Source organism: Aptenodytes patagonicus, chromosome Z (genome assembly GCF_965638725.1).
Source record: "Aptenodytes patagonicus chromosome Z, bAptPat1.pri.cur, whole genome shotgun sequence".
NCBI lineage: Eukaryota > Metazoa > Chordata > Aves > Sphenisciformes > Spheniscidae > Aptenodytes > Aptenodytes patagonicus.
This window is the reverse complement of record NC_134982.1, coordinates 58,547,472-58,572,418: the sequence shown is the minus strand read 5'-3', so window position 1 is coordinate 58,572,418 and position 24,947 is coordinate 58,547,472. Positions and strand designations below refer to the sequence as shown.

The 24,947-nt window shown below is 38.6% G+C and overlaps 1 protein-coding gene across 4 annotated transcripts in view; it reads right to left on the bottom strand.

Annotated features, from left to right (window-relative positions):
• PCGF3 (polycomb group ring finger 3) overlaps positions 1–24,947 on the bottom strand; it is a 64,967-nt gene that overhangs the window by 30,966 nt on the left and 9,054 nt on the right. Inside the window, exon 2 of one of the 4 annotated variants that reach the window (XM_076362802.1) lies at positions 4,088–4,130. The exons of the other annotated variants lie outside the window; for them this stretch is intronic. The gene's annotated coding sequence lies outside the window, so the exon portion shown is untranslated. The remainder of the gene's footprint in view (positions 1–4,087; positions 4,131–24,947) is intronic. 4 annotated transcript variants of the gene reach the window in all.

Here is a 24,947-nt window from a genome sequence, read left to right as displayed (position 1 = left end):
AATATCCCTTTGGCCAGTTTGGGTCACCTGTCCTGGCTGTGCCCCCTCCCAGCTTCTTGTGCACCTCCAGCCTTCTCAGTCGGTAGAGCATGGGAAGCTGAAAAGTCCTTGACTTAGTATAAACACTGCTTAGCAACAACTAAAGCATTGGTGTGTTATCACATTATTCTCATGCTAAATCCAAAACACAACACTATGCCAGCTACTAGGAAGAAAATTAACTCTATCCCAGCCAAAACCAGGACAAATATGTTAACAACTATCAACTCAGAAGGGGTACTAGTCTATTTGAACCACACATCTGCTCTTGGGAAGGAGTCCCAACATTCCCATGTTCCTACAGCCTACTGCCAAACAAAAGTTAAAAATCACTTTCATCATATAAGACAGCCAAGTTCTTATCACCCCACCAAAAAACCACACCAAACATATTTCTCAAGTAACCATATATACACTGAAGTACACTGCTGTAGGGGGAAAAACGTGGATTAGACCTGAAGATTAGAAGCAAACAGAAGGTACAAAAAATTTTCAAGACATTAATGCTGACAAGCATATCATAAATAAATCCCAAGCCCTATTTCTATGTCATCTTAACTCCACCTTAATTATTATAAAGACTACCCATTATTTCAACATTACAAGTACAGTAATGAATTAAAAATCTATTTATTAAAAATTTAAGATTTTACATCACTCTAATCAGCTTGCAAATGTCAGCTGAAATATTATTTGAGTTTATCAACCAAGCAACTGAATACCTATTTAATTTTTTTTAACTGCTGGGCTCCCATGAAAGCAAGACAACATCCATCTTGAGAAAATCTCAGTATCCTTTAGAAGTCTCAGCATCTGTTTTTGCTATTTATTTAGCACTCTTAAAGAGCTACTTTTACCATATTAACATGTAGTAACATAAAGAAAGGAGGAAAAGCATGTTTACTGTTGCTGGTTTTCTCTGAGCAATTCTGAATGAAGTGACATCCTTCTGCTTAGACTACTGACACTTTCTGAACATACAATTAATCCATGTTAGTAATCTCATACAAACTGGAACTAAACAGCAAGAATACACAACGTCCAAAACATGAAGTTTGACTAAGAACCACCAAGATTAGCCAGCTTGCTTTAACCAACCTATTTTTCAATTTTCTACGCAAATGCAGGTTTCCCTTCAATACCTTCCCTTTGAAAAAGGGAATGAGATTTTTCCAAATCTGAACTCCAGGTGGTATCTTCCACAAAACTCATCTTCCCATCTCTCAAACAGTGATATGTTGAAAAGAAAGTTAGAAGTGAATTCAGAAACTTCCAAAACAAGTAATCAAACCTTAAAAACAACAAGAGTCCAAAACCATCTCTGAATACACATTCCCAAGCGAGCCTGCAGCTTAAGAGCATGGAATTGTTCAGACAACTGGATAAAGCACTGAGCAACCTGGTCTGACCTCATAGCTTACTCTGCTTTGAGCAGTTGGACTACATGATCTCCTGATGTCTTTTCCAACATGAATTATCCTATGATCCTATGAACTTACTACACTATTACACTACCTTTGCCTATCCATGCAAGCTGGATTTCTTACTGGTTTCACTGCTCAAGCTGCTCATTGAGTACTTCAAGCAACTATAACATATCTGGTCATAATCACATAGACATCAACTCAGTGAAGCTCAACATCTAAAATTGCTTGCTTTAAAAAGAAAACTGGCATCAGGTTGAGGTTAAGTCACACACACCAGCTCGAAGTAATAAGAAGAGGGGACGATAAGTTTACTTTTCCAAAGCACCACCTAGGCTGATGTCTTCTTGCATAAAAGTTTAAAAATCAAAACAAAACAAAAATGTATCTCCAAATTGAGACTTCTTTGTTACAGAAACTTTATAAACTCACTAGACTGTGCAGGAGTTAGTATGAAAAGCAAACCTCTACACTAAACTGAGACTATTTGAATTTGCCTTATTTTGTAATGTGATCAATCAGTCACTGCACAGAAGATGCATGCTCAAGAGCTTCTGAATCTTTCACAGGATCGCAGCCAAGTTAAGAAGCACAAGTCTCAAAGAAAGTTATCATCCTACATAAAAGCAGGCAACTTGAGAGGACACACCAGAATCTGAACATTTACAATGTCATTTTCAGAACCTAATAGCACCCTTTTTCAACACTGCAAACCTTAGACTCCCATCAAACCTCTATGGAAGTTAGCAGACAACAGAAATATCATACCTTAAATTTGTTTTTAAAAAGCCAAAGCCAAGCAAGGCAAATCTGTAGGACACAGAAGTTCATTAGTTCTTCTACACAGTTACCTACTTAAATAGTAACCTACTACAGCAAGCAATCTCAAATAAACTGTGAAAACTGCATATAACTTTGAGACCCTCAATCCATTGACTGAAAAGTGACATTTGATAAAAACTTAAAGTTTCTCACACTTTACAAGTGAACACTACAGACAAAGCATGATTCTTCTCCCTCAAAACTATGTTGCTGGAATAGGAAGAAGTTACTCTAACTCCTTGGTTCTGTAATCACAAAACACTTCTCAACTGCGTTGCTTCTTTTTTAAAAAAACCCCAAAACTGAAGAACAACAAAACACACCAACCTGAGCCTCACCTGTTTTTACAGGAAATGTAAAATGCAAAAAAAAGTGGCCCCTCCGCAGGTTACATAGATTCATAGGATAACGTAGATTGGAAGTAACCTCCAAACTGCTCTAATCCAACCTTGCACTCGAAATAGGCCCACTTAAATTGAGTTGCTGTGGGCCTATTCCTGCTGCATTCAGAAAACTTTCAAGAATGGAGATTCCACAGCCTCTCTAGGCAACCTGTGCCAGGGTCTGACCACCCTCACTGGCAAAAAGTGCTCCGACTGTCTCACAGGAATGTCCTGTGTTGCAACTTGTGTGCAATGCCTCTCATCCTACAAATGTGCACCTCCAAGAATAGTGCAGCACAATCTTGATTTCTGTCCACAGGTGTGTTGAAAATAGCAATAAGATATTCCCTTATTCTTAGCATCATTTTCTTTATGACCTTTGTAAGCACAGCATGAAAACCAGCAACACCAGAATCTCAGTCAATAACTGAAGAGCCACTTTCAATCCAAGTTTAGGACTTTACACTAGGAATTATTTTTGAGTCAGAACAAAACAAATCAGCACTGTACTGCTTTAGAGAAATAGGAAACCTTCTGAAGTTTGAGAGACCTGAATCATGCCTAAAAAAGAATTAAGAGATCCTGTTTAAAAAAAAAACAAAACAAGAGCCCTGAAAAGACTGGGTTAGACCAATCTTTCCCTTAGGAAGACAAAACAAAGCCTACTTTCCTAAAATCTGCCACTTATGAATCCTGAAATAGATGGGAGACATAATAGAAGAGCTATCCAATTCAATTTTGAAGAGATTGCTTTCCTAACAGCCGTAAAGCAATGAATTATTCAGAAACAACATACCAACAATGGAGAGAGAAGAGGCAGTCTCCTTAAGTGCTGGAACATGAAATCCCAAACAGACACACAAAATGTTCCAAACATCCAGCTAATAAGCAAAAATGATCACTTGCACAAAGATTAGTATTTCTTCATCTTGGGTTCCAACTGACATTATTTTATACCACACTTTTGGCATGGTGTCAGCCTCTTACTGTCTGCTAAGTCTTACATCACACCAAGAGGAAGGGAGTGAAGACAATTACAAAAGCATCTGGAATATATTCCCAATTAAAAACCAAGCAAACACACACACACACAGTGAGGAGAGGTTGGCAGGGGATATGCACGTGTCAGATAGTCAACTGGTTTTGTTCATGCTATACTTCATCCACTAAGGCAGTGTTCTATTAAGATGATCAAGCAAAAAGGTAAGCAGTGTATTGCAGCACTCTCTACTAAAACTGTGTCACCAATAAGACAAGCCTGAATGTCTCCGTACAAGTTTTTACCTTTCAGAGAGATTTCAGCACTGAAAACTATTATTCATGCAGGCTTACATAGAGGATCAGCAGAGGGACTCCTTAGTATGGCCTTATCATTTATATATACACTAGTCAGGAATATTTGGCCTACATGAGGCATACCTCTTAAAACAGCATTTCTTTTCAGAGTCTGCCATCCAGAGACCTGAAAAGACAGAAAAATAGTCTGAAAGTTAACATCCAAAATTACTCAAAATCCAGCTGCCATGAAGAAATACTTAGCTCACTAAACTCGCCTAAAAGTCTCTAAGTATCTATATTAATTTAAGATAACAGTGGGGCAGGGGCATTTCTGAGTAAGAAAAAGAAAGGGGGAAGAGACTGTCAGAATTAGATCCTCAGGAAGAAAAAAAAAAGATGTAATACAGTCTCCTGTGAAGGACACACATGAGCAAGGAAAATTACTCAAAAATCCAGTAGACCTGTCACCATGTGATGGCAAAATGAAAAGAAATTATCTTCAGAAATGACAGGGAAAATAACCAAATAAATAAGCAGAAATCTTGAACTACAACCTATGGACTAGATAGTGATCAGTCTGTAAGAAAAGAAAATATTTTGGATTGAAGATCCACAGCCAGATGAGTATTATTCTCAGTTTTCAGGCCATATTTGCAAGTAATCTGCTCTTTGTATCTTAAGTTTCCAAATATTTTTTCAAGGAAATAATTCATATTTCCAGAATCTCTAGCTATTTTACAAAATAAAATAATAAAAAAAAGACACCTTTGCATCACCTTTAGTCAGACGATAATCTCACATGAATAGATTAGCTTGACAGAAGGCGGCAATTTTTCTTAAGTTGATTCACACAGGAAATACTCAGATGTTACAGAGACAGGTAAAGAGTACTACTACTTCCGTCTTCCTGCTCCGAAAAATCAAAGGCATAGCCAGCAGTTACTGATTTTACTGTTATATTGCTAAGGGAATTATAAATACAATGATGTAACAAGATATTAATGATAGCAGTAGGCGAGAACTCCAGTACCACAGAAATAAAAATCTCTTGGCAATTTCACTGTGAACTTCTTTGACTGCATTCAGAGAAAAAATTACTATTAACTGAAAGCAATGCAGAGTTGCATGAGATGCTCTTCTGTTGGAACCCACAAAAAAAGTCCTCACCAAGGACGGAAAGCCCCTCATATGGACAGGAGAAGAAACTCCGGAAGGCATTTCCCCCCCCCCCAAAATATATTTCTGCAGCAAAATGGGGAGAACAGAGCAGTCAATGACACTGCTTCTGAAGAAACCGAGTCAGAGGCTTATCACCATTCCAAGAGCACATCACAACATAAACTCCTGAGTAAGTCTTTCAAAAGGATTTGTCATGCATCTTCCCTCACTGCTCCTGGAAGAGGACAGGGTAACACTTTGATTCAGCTGGAAGAAGAAAGTGGCACTCAACTTGTGAGAAAAAAAACCCGACAACCAAGTCAGTCCTAAATCACCACCATATTCTTCATGTTCTGGTTACAGGAAGATAGTGATGCACTATAAAAGCTAAAGACAGGGAAATTCAGTTCATTTTTATATCTAGACAGTTGTTGGAGACCAGGCAAGTGGATTGCTCTACTGATCCTGCACACTAACAAGTCAGAAGCGAGTACTAATATTCCAAAACAGATTTTCTTTAAAGGACTGTTCAACTACTATGACTGCTCTTGGTAACTTGACAGATTATCAAACGGTAATTGTCATTTGTACCACCTAGCTTTGTAAAGCAAAACAGGAAGTTACTCCTACCAGGTACAAATCCAGAACTGAAGTGAATGCCTGAAGGATTTACAACCCATTACAACCTTGCTCTATTTTAAAAGGATAAGCACATATATTTTTCTTCTGCTGAAATATAGCGTAATAATGTTCCTTCATTAAAAAGCAGAAGTATAGTGCCCACAGTGGAGAGAGCCTGAGAAAAAAAAGCTGTATGTGGCAGATGCTACTAAGTTTGCTGAATAATGCCTGAAAGGTACTAAGGTACATACAGCACTGAAAGCTGAATGACAACAGGAATAGAAGCAGCAGGTATACCTCAATTCACAAGGACAGTGTCATTAAAGTGAAAGTCACAGCTCTAAGAACAAAACATTACAACAACGGAACTTTGCTCAGACCCAAACCTTAGTATGGGAAAGAAAATTTTCAAATCTGATGCTTATGATCGCCTGGCTTATGCCAGGCATAAGCCTTGCATACTTTTGTTAGTAGCTGCATGCAGATGAAACCCAGTAGCCAAACCTAGGTCTACAGTGAGCTGAATTAAACTGTAGAAAAAAAGACAGTCCTTGCTATTGCAGCCAGTTTAATTATTCTCAAAGACATCCAATAAATATTGATAAATTAACTATTTAAATATTAATATTAAATTCTTAAATACTATTAAATATTTTCAATTTTAAAAGCTGTTTCCATCTAATTCCACAATCTACATTAGCTGAACAGGCAGGCAAACACCTCATTCCATCAAGATAGGATCCAAAAAAGGCTCCTGACATTGTGAACATAACCATGTAACTAGAGAACTAAAGCCTGGTTAAAAGGGAAGTCTAATTCACACTTTCAGCACGATGCAACTGAAGGCAGTATTGCATGGTCATGAGGCCAGAGATTACGAAGAAATACAAACACAGAATTTGTGCCTCTTCAACTAGCTGGATTAAAACATAAAAACAGCCTGTTATTGTAATCAATTGCAATAGAAAGATGTAACTTGTTAATGGCTGAACAGACCTCCGTTCCACAAGGAAATTTATTTAGCGGTAACTTACTAAAATAATGTCACGCTGACCTGCAGCAAATCAAAAGAATTATGGCTAAGTGAAACAAATTTAAAAAACCCACCAGCTTAATATAAAGTACCATGCACTTCTGCAAATCTTTCCATCACAGGGAAAGATATTTATGAGTCAGAAATTTATTTCAAGAGAACTGGATAAGTAGTCATAGTCCTACTTTCATTGCTAACAAGGTCAATACAGCCTATACAGTACTCTAGAGAATGATGAGGATATTACCTCAGGTAAACAACTTAAGATGCAGGACATCTTTTTTAAGAGATGAAAGGATAAAGAAAACAGAATATTTGTGGTTGCTTTGGCTTCAGATATCAAAGCTGTTTATTTCAACTGTTGTCAGGTTTATGTTGTTGAATTTTTACTTTCAAACTTAGTGTATCAGCCACTTAAAAAAAAGAACCGTAACTTCAAACATACTAGCAGTAAGAAGGCTGTGCTGGGTTTAGCAAAATGCAGTAACAGAAGAAAATTTTTCTTCCAAATTGAATTTTAAGATATTGTAAACTTCAACAAAATTCTTTATGTTGTGTTTGCAAAGCACTATTTAATAAAAGAAACTACTAGAAACAAACCTTTTCGTTGAGCAGAAAGAAATACAGTTAAAGATTTAAACTTGCTTTAGCAAGCCAAGTTATGATTAACAGCCCATGTGCAGCCTTTTATGACTTACTTCATCCTCATAATTATATGTTAAGGCAGCAAATGTATCCATGTACTCTTTTTAGCATCACGCCAGCAATTTCTCACATCTCAGTGGAACTCCTCACAAGTCGTTTTTCCCGTTTCTGGGAATGTATTACCACCACCAGATGGCACCAGTGCCCTAACTGCAATAAACCGAGTCTACATCTTAATAACGCAACACAGAAAAAGGAAGACGCCCCCCAAAAAAACAAATGAAAAACAACCTTTACACATTTGTTGTCTCTGTCTTCTTAAAACAAAGATCTACTGAGCACAAACACAGCATGCAGTTTATCTGAATCAGTACATAGTATTTTGACATTATTGTGAAAACAGCACTACCCCCAGAATACAGAAAGCAGCATGCTTCCTGATCCATTTGTTCAGCGGGTTTTGTTGTTATTTTGAATTTACCTTCTGTTGAGTGAAATACTGCATTCCAGTTCTGTGCCCATTCCATGGGTGTGCTGAGCAATTTGCAGAGATCACATCACATACAAACTAACTGACGCATCAGGTTTCTCCAGTTCCAGTGGAAATTAAGGTATTAATTTTTCATCGTCTCAGAAAAAATAGAGATGGCCTGCAAGAATAGTACACTACTTTTTTCACTTTTCTGAGTATTTGCCTCAGTGTTATATAACTAAAACACTACTGAAAACTGATATGCAATTGGTCCCAAAGAAGGATTTCAAATCATCTAATATTACTTATAGAAATGAGTGTCATACTGTATTACAATACTCTTGCAAGGAAAGCCACTTGCCTTCCAGCCTACTTAGTAATTGTTCTTTTCCTCTGAAAAGATTTGAGTGATGATCGATTTCGCCACTGGTGAACACTGTGGAGGTGAAAGGCAGAGCACCAAAGGAGACTTAACGGAAAAAAATCAGGCTGCATCTGGCAGCCCAAAACAGGCGATGCTGCAGCAGCTGCAAGCCCCCAGATACAACTTGAGAGTGAGGCTGAGCACATAATCCCACCAGGCATGCACACACACATATATACAACACATACACCACAGCCAGTGACAACAGATCAACAAGGACAGACAGACACACAGCACACACATGAATACGAACACAAACAGCACCAACAGCCTCACCCTGCTCTCCTCTCTGGCTGAGCAGAATGGAGGTCCACTAGTGAGGATATATACACATACATGCAAGGTGGATCCCCCCAGCAGCTGGACTCAGACCCCCAGTCTGCCCAGTAGCTGTCCCCTGGATCCCAGTCTCCACAATTGCTGTCACCTGGACATACATGCCTTTTGAGGCCACTGCCCCACTCTAGTTGCTGGTACAGACTGTCTGGGGTCTGGTTGCTGGTACGCACGCACACACACATATGCACACATAGAGCTCACTGGGACTGTCCTGCTCCCCCAGTAGTTTCCCCCTCTACCCCCCACCATGGTCTCACACCCTCAGAGGCACACAGGCACACATACACCAGATGGCTGAGAATCCACTGGCCTCCGAGTAGCAAATCCCCTGTGGTCTTGCCCTTAGAGCCACACATTCACCAGCAGTCTCACCTTCAAGAGATCCCCAGATCCTACGGTGTCCCCGGCAGCTAGCCGAACTCACTTGGTCACCCCAACAGCCAGCTCCTCCTCTGGTCTCCCCCATAGAGAGGCACACAAGCCTAGCCACTTCACCTACATGCAGGCTAACCTAGCTTGCTCTTCACTAACGCTCACTCACTTACTGTAATTGCTGGCACTACAGACACATGGGCTTCTGACCCCTGGTCCCACCCCCATATCTGGTACTTGGTTTCATTCACTCAGGTCTCTCCAGCCGCTGGCACTCAAGCACATGGTTCCTCTGGCCTGCAGTCCCACTCCAGCTGCGGTGCCCAGACCCTCACTTGCTCCAGTTCCTGGCACCGTGGACGCATGGGCCCCAGTGACCCGAGGTCCCACTCCTGTGGCTGGCACTTAAGTCCACTCATGCCAGTCTCTCCAGTTGCTGGCACCCTGGGCCCTCCAACTCATGGTCTGACTTGCAGCTGCTGGAACTCAGGCCCCCACAGACACACCTGCACAAACAACAGAGCACCCCTCACCCAGGAAGGAGTTAGAAAGGAATTTAAGAAGAAAGTAAGACAAATTGCACTGATCATGACCATTACACAGGGCATGGCCAGGCACATGTACTGACCAGCCAACTATTTACACGTCTGGCCTTCTAAATCCCCTTGGCCCTCTGTTTTTGCTATGTTTGCTCCTCCCCAAATCACCTAAATGCCTCCCTTCCCCTGCCTTTGGCTCCTCCCCAAAAACATCCCATAAGTCCTTTGCAATCCCAAAATGCTCTTCCCCTGCACCCTACATGCCCCATACCCCTGCCAGTAACACCTCCAGCCTCCAGTCCAAAAGGTGCTCCAGCATTGACTCATGGTCCTGGGTGTCAGGTCTGGACAATGGGGCTGATGGCTCTCCAGGGACAGCCCTGGTTAGGTTAACACACCTGACGGGGTGTGCCCTCCTCTGAGTCCTTAATTTGAGTTCCCTGCTTGCCATTGTGCCCCCGTGCTCCTCTGGGCTGGTGGAGATGAGCCTTTGACAAGCTGATGGCTCCTGTGATGGGCCTCGAAGTAGTTAGGCAGGGTACGATTACCCATCTTTCCTACCATTGTGTCTTTGCGCTCCTTTGTGGGTGTGCAGATGAGCTTTACCATGTAACCTAATAGATATCTCTAAACATGTTCACAGAAGCACGTTCCAACTAAATTGGAGAGAGATGGGATTGACGGATGGACTGTTAGTCTTATCAGAATGTACTTACCTTTCATGAAGGGATTAGAAAGTCACTATGCCTTCCTAGAGCAAGCAAACATTAATACCTGTTTCGGTTTTACATATTCCAATACTTAAGGTTTTTTTGTGGGGAGGAGGAGAAGGGGGGAGGGAGAGAAGGGGGGAGTCCTGAGACATTTCACTGTTCCCTAATGAATCAGGAGCTTTCTTTAGAAGATATAACTTTATAAGCTGGAGGCAAGTTACTGATTTCTTCCCAGTATCTCGAAATATCGGAGGTTTGTGTCAGAGGTACTGCCTCCTGGCATCAAGAACACTTTGCCTACAAAAGACATTCACAAAGCCAGAGTCACACTAAGCGAAAGGGAAGATGAAAAGAGGACAACTGGAACAGTACCTAAAGCTCTAGACTGCTATCACATTTTTCTCTCTGAAATATTCTCCAAGTCCATTTGTTTTAAGCACTGTTTTGAAGAACTAGCAAAACAGAACAACAACAAAAAAACCCCCACCTTATTTTGTGGACGACAAGTAAAAGCCCCTTCAAGACAGACATCTAAAAATTTTTAATTAATGCAAGAGTATTACTATCCCCACAAGAATACAGGAGAAAATAAAAAAAACCCCACAACCAAAGCTCATGATGCCAGTTTTAAATGGACTATGTGAGTTGGAAACTGAAAGGGTTGTTTTGGGTTGTTTTTTTTTTTTAATGCCTAGTCTTGGTTCCATAACTAGACAAATGAGTGAGATGTTTTTTCTCTCCCTCCCTGCAATCACCTAGCAACCAAAATAAGCTCTGCCTGAATACTTCTGTAGTAAAATTGCCTGTACATAGTAAGTATAACTCAAGCTTCAATATTACTCCCCAAGAGACTGCTTCAGTGATGGGTTTTATGCTAGTCAGATTTTTTAAGTCAGAAATTCTTACTATTCACCAGTCATTACACATTACTCAAGTTTTTAACAATTTATTCATGATCGAAAGTCAAAGAGTAGTAGGTGACTAGGCAAGTCAAGCAAAATATGAATAACGTGATCTTTAGCCAACTTTATTTCAAATAAAGTCTGTCATGTTATTTTAGAGAATTTAGATCATGATTAATGGTAACATCAACCATCAGGTAATAAAAAACAAAGAAGAGACTCTAATATCACATCACTTTCATGAAAACATCCTCTGAAAATGACCATGTACTAGTCATTTCTTTGATCTATTATGCTCAAGAGTACTTTGGTCTTTTTTGAGGAAACTTGACTAACAGGTTAAAGAGAAACTATTTGCAGTGTAGTCACACCATTACTAATAGTTGTACTAGGGTGGCTTAAGAAATGTCCACCCCGAAGCAAAACACATTCACTTTTACACAGGTCTCATTCATTTCAATGCAAAGTAAAAGACACTACTGTTAATAAATGACATGTAAAAAGTGACACAAATGTTTGAGATAAAGCAGAAGTTAATAATCAGGACATAGTAGCATTAAATCTACTGATTTAATCTTTATTCACCCCACATACTTACCTTTTATGGTACAATAAGAAACTGATCTATCTGATACTTTTCCATAAAACACCTGTTTCTGTCTACACAAAATGAATTATGCCCTGCAGTAAGTTGTCAAAACAGCAAAGATGACTGTTCAAAATTTCTGTCTTGCGTGTTATCAGTAAAAGACATAATGAGGAAAAAAAGGACTTCAATAAGGCAGGAGAAATAGCAATGCAGTTGAAGACAACTGAGTGACTCAAAACTGGGTCTGACGCCCCTTCACACAAATTTTGGTAACTTATTTTCCATCATTTCACTTTGCAAGGGGAATGAGGAACATCAAACACCACCGCCTCCCAGCTGTTACAGGAATTAACTTTCTTAGAAAATTCACAAAATATAAGTACTATCAAACTGTTAAATATATTTAAAAAAACCCCAGAGCCATTCAATCTCAGTTTGGCATCTAATCATAAAAAGCCCAAAGTTACTAGACACATGTTTAATACCAGGGCTGGATACTACGACATTTTAATGTAAGGTTTTATTTAAATATTCTCTCTTATATATTGCTTAGATTTGGAGTCTGTATTAAAACTGACTGTATTAGAGTCCTGAACAGTCAAGCAACTACTACCTGCTTGCTAAATTTTAACTAAAACACACAACCAGTCTCTCAAAGTGTCTGCAGCCAGAGAGATATACAAATACCCAAATTATGGAAGTTAGTTCTTTTCTTTAACTTTTCACCTAGCAACAGATGCTTATAAAGCACTAAATTAAGGAAGACACTTTGAAAATCAAGTAAATAATTAAATGTTATTCATTTAATAAAACCAACTAAATATGATAAATACCAGTTTGTCAGTAAAAAGCCAAAAGACTAGAGAGTTGTACGCAGTATTTTACTCTACTTTAAAAACTCATCTACACCTTTGTCTACCAGTTAGTGTAACAGAACACTGCAAAGAAGATGGACATCATTGCTACACTAAGATTCATATTTCATTTTCGGCAAATGTTGAGTTTTATTAGATTCATAGCAGATTTGAATTCATACTCACCATGACTTAGTAATATAAAATCGCCCATGTACCGTGCCTTCCACCCAAACATGTGAAAGCACAAGTTTCAAACATTAGCAATATTTACTGCAGCCGTAATCAGATATGTATTAACCCAGAATGTGTCATGGGTCAATTTCAATAGCCACAGTCCACTGTCAGTGCAATTTTGTAAGCTACTCGTGAAACATCTTTGAAAGAATGTTAAATTCTAGTTGAACACATTAAGGAAAAATGGCATGAAACTGGACCATGTACCAGGAAGGGTTATCACAGTTAAGAGAACACAAACTGTGAATGAAAAAACCCTCTGTCTTTCCTATATTCACCTATCACTTCCTGGTCTGAGAGGGCAGTATGACTGCTACTTGTAAGATAAGGAGAAAGCAGAAAGATTTATTTAAGCTAAAAATGTACGATGGAAAGAAAACACATGCATAAACTATCTAAGAGTTAAGTTTAGGAGCACTTTAGAAAAACGTTCCCAAATACCTGTAATAGTCTTACACTTCAGTTCATGTAGGTAATCAGGAACCTTGTTTACTTACCTAGAGACAGTGGGAGATGGTGGAGACATTAGCAAAGTTAACTAAATGATCCAGACAATATTTCAGGCTTATTGTTTCTCTAAGATGGAGCCCCTGATACAGCAAGGGTCACAGCAAACTCAGGAAGATTACAATAAATGTGTTTCTCCTTCTCAGTATGCCAACCGCAGATAAACAAATGCAAACTATGTCACCAACTCTTTGATTTGCAGCGCATCCATTATAAATCCCCTCTTGTAAAGACCACCTGTAACCTCTTTAAATCCTTCTTGTAGATGCCCACTACAGAGTTTTGTTGCCGGAGTATGTATAAGGAAAGAAAATGAAAGCGCATTTAAAATGTACAAATGGCAATTCAAAAGAGCACAGAAATTAAGCACCCTGCTTCCATCAAGCTGGAGACAGATTTTGGCATTAGATCCCATCAGCTCTGAAGGTGAAAAGTGCAAAGAAATGCAAGACTAAGGTTTTCCTGACTTCAAGCAATGATAATTGAAAATTGCCTTATATGAATATGCATAAAGCATCAATACTAAATCGGAGCTGGCATTTTAAAAGGTTCTGTTTAGGAAGAGGAGCACTAAGAGTAAGAAGTAAGAGAATGGCAGATTTTTAAAGTAAGGAAAATGTATATACATACTAAATGCAACCTGACCTACTTACTTGATTGCTTCCCACCTACCACCACAACTGTCAGCCCCAGTGCATTATTCCCCATATCCTTCCTCCTCCACTCTTTCCACTGCCTCAACTCTTCTTACAGAGTCAGACAAGGGATAAATATGTATTACATCCACCCAAGACACATTGGCAAGTGTATTTATGGAAGAGATCACATTCTCATAATTCAGCAATAGGAGGCTTTTCAAGCGGCAAGACATGCCTGCCATCTGCTATCAAAAATAAAACATGATCAGGAACATAAAAGAATATATGATATGAGAATTTTTTTTAATAGATACTTTCAGTTTTCTTTCAATCAGAGTATTAACTTAAACTACCTTAAGTGCAGTTACAGTGACCTACCTTAAGCTTATAGATTTCAACACAAATTTCATTGTATAATGATGCATTATCTTAAAATCAATACTCACAAGTCATTGGAACTAATCCAAAAGACTGCTGCTATGTTACAAAAGAAAAAGGGGGGAAAAAAGTAAAATATAAAAATGTAAAAAAAAAGAGCTGACCATTGGCAAAAGCACTCATCCTAGAGAAAGAAACATTAATTACAAAAATCATGCATTCATGTAACTAGCCAAAAATGTACAAACCACAAGATTGATCCAATTCTCAGAGTACTTAAGAGTGTCTAAAAATAATTTTATTTTCTTTTCTTGAAGTGTATTAAGATATTAGGGGTTTTTTTTGTTTATATGGTGGTTTTGTTTTTTTCCTTAAATAAAGTAGCCATCTCAAAAGCACCATACTACAGTCAGGGTTCCTAAATTGTATCAGTCTCATGTGTATTAATATCATAAAGCTAGCCTGTAAACCTCAGAAAGAAAAAAAAAATTCATTAAAAACTTTGCTAGGTTTCTTGAATGGACATTTAAAATGGCAGTAAACATACTACCACAAAAATACAGGGACATTTAGTATTGTGAATTTCTATCATTCAAGACAGGACAGAGTTAATCGAATTTTCCTACATCGGTCTCTAGGAGGCACTTAGCTAGCCAGTCAAATTTCAGAGGTAAGCCATTAGCACCAGGCTCCAACCACCGGGATCAGAACTCCAAACTTTATAGAATCATAGAATCATTAAGGTTGGAAAAGACCTCTAAGATCATCGAGTCCAGCCATCAACCCACCACCACCATGCCCACTAAACCATGTCCCTAAGTGACATGGTTTAGAATTAGTACTGAAGTTCTTCATCTTTGGAGGAAAGGTGTCTTTGGCAAAAGATCTGCAATGAGCAGCAGCGCCTCTGGAGACTTGCAGACTGAGAGCATATGAGATGGCCCAACTGCAACAGCATGAAAATTTTAAGTTTCATTGTACCCGCAGCTAAGAGAAACAGGATCCTCTCATCTTCAACCCCAGCCTTCCCCAGTTGCTCACTCCTTTTAACCTCTGACACAAGTAATGTAGTGGCCAGAGTAGGAGTCAGCAGCAGAAAAGCAGAGGGAAGGAAAACGGCAAGACAAAAAGGTGTTGGAAACATCAAAACTCTTTCAAAATTTGGTATCTTGCACTGGTTTTAGTTGCTCTGCTTGTACTCAACATCACTGAAATTAGAGATGTGGTACTTAACTACAATGTCAGTTATTACAATAATACTAAGCCCATTAAGAGAAAGTTAGGATGAAATTTTATTACCAATAATTTTATGACCTCCTTTTACACACCCCAATAGACTGAGTACCATCTCAGGGGAAGGAAAAAAAAAAAGGTATTTAATAGAAAGAGTCATAGGACAAGTTAAGTATCTTTCATAACTTTTGCACTCATCTGTTAATGGGGATGGCAGAATTTTTAAAACTCACTTGACTGTCATGTGCAAACCTCTACAGGTTTGTATTTAAGCTCAGCCAGTACCTTACCCTCCACAGAAACCATTTTCACACAGTTGCTTTCTCTGGTTTTGAGAGTTGCAGAAGTATGCAAACAGTAACAGCAAACATTCAACTATCTATCAATACTCCAAAATTGTGTTATGGTGATGTAAGCCATTTCCTTTTCATTCTGGTAGAGCTTAGGCAGCTGCAGCATAAGTGGAGAAGAACTAAGACAGAAAAATGAGGAAATACAATCTCAAAGCAGATGTTTCATTTAATATTAGATAACCCAAAGAAATCTTCCCATTTGTAATACTATCCAATCAGAAAAGGTGGTTTAATGGTCCCAAAGCTCTAAAACATCAACACAATTCTTTCTAATTTTTATTTTGATGCATCTTTTTTAATCAGATGGACTTACTACTATATTTGTGGTTTATTATATAATACCTGTACATGCACAAACTTCTTTCATAGAGACTAGTAAGGCATACGATTAAAATAGTTAATGAAACTTTTGTTTAGAAAAGCTTTTATAGATTACATAGTCAGTAAACTTTCTTGCAAGAAAAAAAATCCTGTTGCCATTGTGAAGTAGAAAACAATTTTTCCTTATCTGACATCTAGCTGTCTTGATTAGCAGAGCTTTATTTCATCACTATGTTGTTCAAAGCAGCTCTTAATAGAGTCTCATTAAAACAGCATCTTCCATACAGGTAGTGCTGTTTCAAGGCTTAGGGATGCTTTGGGAATGACTCATAAATCTGTGGATAGTCTTCTGCTGGACTGATAAACTCACTTATTCCCAGGAAGGTTAAAGGAGAGCTTGAGAACACTCAAGGGAAGAGGATGCACTGCACAGTGAAAACTGAACTTTGGCAGCAGCAAGCCATTAGCTTGGCTCCACAGCCTGTGAAACCGCATCTTTCAAAACTCTTAAGTAAAGTGCGTTCCAGACACCCCTCCCAATTAAAACAGGCTTAGTTGGTCAGATCACGAGTTGTTCATGGTAGGGTCTTGACGCAATCCTAAGAGCAGACTAACATCCCAGACATTCTGGGATGCAGAATATCTATGTGACAAAAGTTAAAATTTTCTGCAAGACAGCCTGGATAAAAACCAACGTCTGACTGGCCAGATTTGATCCTACTAAACCAATTTTCCATTTCTGACAAAGAATCGCTAGTTTAATTACATTCAAATTACTCTTTACATTCTGCTGTTTCCTTTGTTTAGTGCTGAGGGTACAAGATCATTTCCGATCAACATAGATTACAACCACTGATAAAACTGGGAAGAGGTCTTAAAGTGTCAAAGTTCTTGAAGTCTTTAAAAATACTATAAAAACACAGCACTACCTCAGGAGTGACCTTCATTTCATTAATAAATACCATTACAACCTTCTCTAAACAAACTCTGGCTCATTGTCAGAAATCAAAATCACTGCTAGAGGCAGGAGGCTTTTGAAGAAAAGACTGCTCTTAACCTGAGTACTATTTCAGATTAAGTCTTGACAAAATCTTACAGACACATTTGTCATACACTGGAAGAATATGTTCCAACATCCTCCTCGTTTTGGATTTAGAGACAGAAACTACGAGCCATTAAAAAGGCACTTTGTTTCCATTCAGTACACATGGAGACAAAGAGATCCTTGACTTCCAGTAATTAAAAGTCAGTCAAAACCAGCCTTGAATCTCATGAAGAACAAAGTCCTTTAAAACCAAATCTCACCTTTTCAGTGAGATTCTACTATCTGAATCCACATCACTTTTTTGAATGTTTAATATCCACACACTTCAGAGAAAGTAATTTAGAACTTAACGACAGCTGAAACAGATTGTAATCTTCATTACTATGTCCTCTGCAGAACAGATGAGCAGCTCAAAAAACCAAGTGACTTTTAGTTGTCATTTGAACTGATGGTGAACATTTGCACTGATTGCTCTATGACTCCATGCAAGATAACAAGGCCTTGAAAAGTTCACCATGGAGAGAGACATTGAGGTGCTGGAGTGTGTCCAAAGAAGCTCGTGAAGGGTCTAGAGCACGAGTCTTATGAGGAGTGGCTGAGGGAACTGGGGTTATTAGCCTGGAGAAAAGGAGGCTCAGGGGAGACCTTATCGCTCTCCACAACCTGAAAGGAGGTTGTAGCGAGGTGGGTGTCAGTCTCTTCTCCCAAGTAACAAGCGATAGGACAAGAGGAAATGGCCTCAAGTTGCACCAGGGGAGGTTTAGATTGGATATTAGGAAAAACTTCACCAAAAGGGTTGTCAATCATTGGAACAGGCTGCCCAGGGAAGTGGTTGAGTCACCATCCCTAGAAGTATTTAAGAGACGTGTAGATGTGGCACTTAGGGACATGGTTTAGTGGTGGACTTGGCAGTGCTAGGTTAGCAGTTGGACTTGATGATCTTAAAGGTCTTTTCCAACCTAAACGATACTATGATTCTATGGGAAGCAAGAAGCCTTTATGGACCCATGCTATCAACTCCTAAAAAACTTTCAGTTTTGCTGATCTTTCCCTTCACATACATATGTTTTAACTTCCATTGTTGAAAAATCCTAATCCTAGGTACAATGAAAACATCTAGTTACATAAAGTGTCATGTGATTCTACAACCCCAGAAACCAACCACTTGTTAACAAAGACAAGGAAAAGGTGTATCCCTAGTAATTGTATGGTCACCTGAGTAGTAGGATTTTTATACCTTTTATCTGAAGTGGTTACAGATCTCTATCGGAAACAATTTTCCCATTCTCATGCAAATATTGCCTATTTTTGAAAAAGGGAGGATAAAGAATCTTCATATAGGAATCAAAGACAATTCCTTTTGGTATTTAGCAAAAGGCCTTTAAAAATTCAGGTTTTCAGTCACCTGACTCCACTTATTGGTCCAGACACAGTGGCAGCCCAGTAAAACAGTAGCTGTCAAAATGGAAATCTGTAGTGAGAAGCCAAAAGCTACCAGCAGGTAAGAAGTAGGAAGGTGCTACAACTCAACTGAATGCACACTTTACCAGAAATCACTATTCTTTTTAACATCCTCACATAGTTTAAACCCAGATTACAGCACTTGATGGTTAATTAATCCAAACAAAAAGATTAATAAAAGATTTGAAAAGATCTGAAAAATTATATATCCATGCCTTTGGTTAAAAAATTTCAGTGACCAAAGCTTTCAACTTCACTGATCTGTCCAACAATTGCCGCTGTGTTGCTATGACAGAAGATGAGCAAATGTTGCTAGAACTGCACCATACCTTGCAAATGGTTAGTAGGTATTCTGTATTCCTTCTGGATTCAAATGTACACGCAGTAATTTACATAAATTTAGCTGCCCATGAACCATACAACTCAAGTGAAAAGGAGCCTTGCAAAATCTTTCTTCTTTTGTTCTTGAAATCTCAGGAGGGCTTTAAGATACACACTGTTCACACTTCTCCTATTGTGCTAACATTCAGCTCTTTCAGATATAAATTGAAGCAACGATATAACAGTTTAGTCTCCTTTGAACTCTTGCTGCTGCAGCTTTCTTACTCCAGACACAATCCTAGCCTTTCAATTGACTGCAAATGTGAAAACAAACCTGATCATTAGCATTATTTATTATTAAATTACATAGCAGGATTTTAATCAATAGAGCAGAAAAGCTTTTCTTCTTTCCACCAAAAACTGTTCAGTCCTCCATATCTTCCAGTATTTGACTGCCTCAATTATTACCTTGAAGTCTTGAAACTTCAGTTTTGAAAACTTTTTTTCTTTTTTCTCTCTCAAAACAAATACAATTGTTAAAGTGAAAACATTGAGGAAGGGACACAAGAATGCAAGACAAAATCGGGACCATCTGAGTTGGGATTTGCAGGTGTTAAAATAGAGCAAAAGCACCAGAGGCTTGTATGTGTTACTTCCAAAGACTGCAAGATTTCTCCTTGTTAAAAATACAGTAGAATGCACTATTAAAAGCTTCCTTTTTCTTAACAAGGAGACATACAAATCATTTCAATAATACATCAACCCATTAACAGTTGGAATAAAGCTACACTTCTCAATGATTGCCAGAAGGAAATATATTCATAACCTCTGAAGTTTACTCCAATAGCTTGTAATTCTTTGTCAATATACCTGCAAAGGGCGGGATTCATCATCTAAAAATTTACTACTTTATTTCACTACTGTGGCATATTTTTCAAGTATCCAAGCAATCTCCCCTTATTATCTTTAAGAACATTTCACTTTGTTCAATATAAAGGAGTTTGCACTGCTAGACATTATGAACTTAAGAGAAATAGCTTTGAGTCTTCACTATCCAACCGATTTTAAAGATGAAAACTGTACAGGTTTTAAGCATTGAATCAAATTTAGACACCACTGCTAATTTTACAGCAGAAAGTATTCTGCAAGTACTTTATGTTTAGAGGATACAAAGTACAGTGAGTATAAATAGTAGAGAACTCTGGTTTTATTATGCAAGGCATACAACAACTTTCTTTTAAATAGATGTTAACACAAATGAAATAGAATCTGTTTTCACAGTGACCATTTTCAAAGTTTTATGTGAAACACCTGTTGCAACTGCTTGTCATTGCTTTAAGACCTCAAGTACAACAGCAAAGGAGAGAGGGAGACACTCAGATCACCTGCACTGACACCATTTATGACAGTCTGAGTAATACCAAATAGCACTGCAGAGCAGAGCCAGTTTTCTTGACAAGTCCTTATTAATTTTTGGATTTCCAACACTGCCCAGCTCAGCGTAATGTGAAGAATCTGAGGGTGCCAAAACAAGTTGTGAAGTCTGGTATACCTGCATCTTGAGTTCCACTAGCTTAATCAAGGACTCAGACAACAGGGTGTGCTAATCCAGTTCTGGCCTGCTGTGTTTGTTCCGCAATTCTCTCTGCTATGCACATCTGCCCCTTTCCTTGAACAAACACACCAATCTGAGCACACGCTCAGCCCCTTCAAAGAGCTGACTCAGTCCAAAACTAAGCTAAGATACAATTACATATTCGCCCAAACTCTCCAAAGTACAGAAAACCTCATCAGGTGATAAAAACCCACATCAGTACACTTTTACTTCTGATTGATAAAACTGACTGTACAAGTCAAGACAACCTAATCAAATTCAACACCATTTTACCTGCAAAAGGCTTGATTGTTTTTAATAAGCAGGAACACAACAGTCCTATTATTTGGAGACAACACAGTAACATCTGACTCTTCTGTTATGAGGACTTGCTATTTTCTTCACTGAATACCTTGGACTGTGTCAAGTAAACCACTAAAACGTATTAGTCCTAGGCTGAACAGACTAAAGCCAAAAGTTTCAAGTTTTCAGTGAGACAAGAATTCTCATTTCCACTTCTTTGCCGAGTAGAATCTTTAGCATAAATGAAATATTAGGAACGTAAGTATTTTTAAAACAAAATTAATCTTTAGTTCAGTATGTTTATGACAGTAGAGAGTAGTCTCTGAAGTAGCCAATTCTGTCTTTTCAGAGTGCTTTTAAGGAGAAATCTACAGTACTTCATATATCAATTTCTGTTTTAATGCCTTACAAGATAAACATATTGTGAAAACCTATTTTGATCGCAGCAGTAGCATGAAACTTTTCAAATCCTACCGTGAAGCTCCTAGCCTGAATCATGTCACCTAACTTTAAGCCAAGCTACACTGCTGCTTGTTTGCTATCTTCCTCTCTCCCTCCCCTTCCACCGGTGATAGCCATACTAAAATACCAGGAGAAAATCATCACTTGTTAGAGAGGGTGCACTTGCCATGAGGCAGCATCGTCTCCTATTCTAGACCCTTCTTTAGTGTCAGCCCTATAGGCCTCGTGTGGCACGAGAAAGTAAGTCTTTCATTGAAGTATCATCCATTACACATGACAAACTTCCCTTGAAAGACGGTGGACAGCCAGTCACAATGCTGAAGGCCCAAAAAGGGATTTCCATCACCCAACACAGCAGCTGAACTGTCAAGACACTGTGAGGCCCTCTATTCCACAGTTGGGCAAAAAAACCCCTCAGGGCCATTTGCCCTCTGCAGAATCAAGGGCAATGAATAAACACTTGTCAACCCTACAAAGTCAGGAAAAAAACAGCAACCTAGACATAGCAAGTGTGCTCAGAACTCTCCTTTTCTCCTCTTGTACCCATGTAAACTGCACTCAAACCAACTGAGAAATAGTCTTCAATATAAACAGCACTTAAAATGAAGACTGGCATTAGAGTGACAAAAGCACATATGCTTGCAGTAGAAGAATGAATAGTTGAGAGGAATTAGGAAAGAAATGGCAATGTTCAACAGGTAATAGAAAGGAAAGTGAAAAATAGTAGTTTGAACAAAGGAGGAAGGAAAAGAAAAGTTATTCTCCTGGAGGAAAATTAAACACCAACATGTAATCTAGTTTATTGTGTATTTTTTTTAATTCTTTCCCATTTATAATGAAATAGACTACCAAGACAGGGAAAAAACCTGCACTCATTCAATAAGCACAAAAAACAGTAATTCCAGCATTTTCAGCTCTTGGCTTATTTTGACATGCTGACCATACCACCTTTACCATACCAAAACAGAACAAGAACATAAAGAGCAGCCGTAAACTACTGATATTCTTACCCAGCCATCTTAACAGTTTTTTACCTTTACCACTTTTCAGCAATTAAGTGCAATAACTTTATCCATTAGAAGCAGCAGACAGCATAGAGGTCTGAAAGTATCTTTTACCAAAACACACGAGACATTCATAGCTACATTTCATCAGCCATGCTTCTTGTAGGCCGTTTGTTCTGAACTCGTCTTAAGATGTTTTTATTGGGGATCAGTCACATTGCATAAAGGAAAGATTCCACCTCACAGTTTTGGCAGGCTTAATCAAATCATTACAGTGACATGAGCCTGGTATCTCTGAAATTTCCTTAAATTGCTATGTGAGCTTATGTAAAACAAGTACTACATTTTCAAGTCAAGAGTGCAGAAGCCAGCATTCTCAAGTACCTGTCTAACTGACCACACATACTTTTTTTTAGAGGTTTTTTTCTGGGGGGGGGGGGTGGAGGGGGGGTGGAGGGGGTTGTCTTTTAAGAACTGAAACAACCATCCTTTTCCAACCCAACCCCATTGCAAATGATTGAAGAATGCTCTAACTTCCCAGTTCAAAAAGATTCAGAATATTCTCAACAGGATAACAGTGTGTGAAAACTTACACTTGTAGAAAGACTTACACCTTTAAAGCCCTCATATTCCATTTATTTTCATTTCCTCATCATCATTAGGTCTAGTGTTCTGCATGTGTGTAGGAAGGGAGGGAGGAAGTTAAATGTCTAGCAATATGAAAACATGCATTATCTTCCACAAAGACATAACACTTCACAGAAAAGATATCTGCAATTATCAAACCTTTTTTTGTTTTGTTGGGGTTTTTTTGTTTGTTTTGGGCTGTTTTGGTTTTTTTGTTGTTTCACTTCACTGGCCATGTTGCAGGAAGGAAAGATTTCCAAAATTTAGCTGTTAAGACATTTTATCACTTCATAATCTAATAATGTCTCACAGTTCAAGAAAACCTCATAAAACACATGGAATATCGTTCAATCATTCTAAACTCTGCATCAAAGCCATTATTAACTGGTAGTTCTGCAAACTCTGACCAAAAAGCAGAGCAACACCATTACAACATCACTATCTTGTCTGTCAGTCCTAATGCTGCAGCATGACACACGGACAAGGACTTCTGACAGAAAAATCCCGTGGAGAACTATAGCATGACAGGATTCAGCACTAATAAAACTGAATTCTTCAATGTGACCTGTGACTGACTTTTGCTGTTTTATTTAAAACAGAGAAAATTTGCTCAGCATTAGGCAGGAGCTGAAAGGTCTAAATTATTAAGGTAACAAAATAATCTCACCATGAGACTAGTTTCACTTGTGTAAGGGCTTCGAGAGCCTCATTTCTGTGGTTTCAGAAATTAGTGGCTGCAACTGTCCATCCTCCTTGCTGGCAAAGGCCACCTTGCACCAAAAATTCCTTACATACCAGGTGCTTATTTTAACAATATAGGATATTAGCACAAACCACTGATGAAGGCAGCTTTATGCTTGTATAGGCTCGCTGTAGCAGAAGAGCAAGGGGAAACCCTTCAGGGAAAAAAGGCAGGTGGAATGAGAGCTAGATCCACCTACTTGCCCATCAGCCATAATTCTCAAGTGCTGTTCTTACAGCATACATTAGTAAGATCTCCCAAAATAACAGTCTGTATTTCCCTTATGTTCAGCAAGATTCACACTTTAATAAGGAGTAGCCATGAAAATGTTCTCTAAATTGCCAAATACCAACAGCTTAACCGAATCTCAGAGAAAGTAAGCAATTACCAGTTTCCCTTACTACAACTTACTCGGCACCTGCTGCAGCACTGACACAAGCTTCACATATTCCAGTTAGCAAGAGAAGTTAACTACCTCCTGAACAGAAGCTTCCCTTTCCAGCCCTGCATATAGTCATTTTGTCACATGCTCAAGTCTGTCTCTCTAGAGGAGTCAGAAGTATAGAAAACACAACTTTGAACAGTAGAAAAGTTAAACCGCTCTTCCTTACCCAGTCACGGTAATGGTACTCTACAGCCTCTGGGATAGTTTAGTTTTAGTCCATAAATGAGTTGAAGACACACTCTGCATTTAGATCTTTGCACAAAACTCCTCAGAATCCCTTAAAACAAGGCACAGATCTCAGCTGTTACAGGCAAGGGAAGATTGTCGGTGAAAATAAAGAAGTTGACACGAAGAGCAATAGCTAAGCAGCTAGGTCTTTCCAACTTCAAGTATACAAAGACAGCACTAACAGCCAGGTGAAACAAAGTAACAGACCTAATAAAAAATAAAATCAGTAGAAGAATGGATCATTAGAACAATTTTTTTTTTTTTTGGTAAAAGAGACATCTATGTGGAAAACTAGTATGAAAGCAGACAAGTAACCACTAAACAGCTTTTATGCTGTCAGGAGTCAGGCATTCACAACAGCATTTCACATAGACGTAATGTATACTGTAGAACCTTTCTAATCCATAGCAGCAGATCATAAAGCAGCAAGTTACAAAGAAA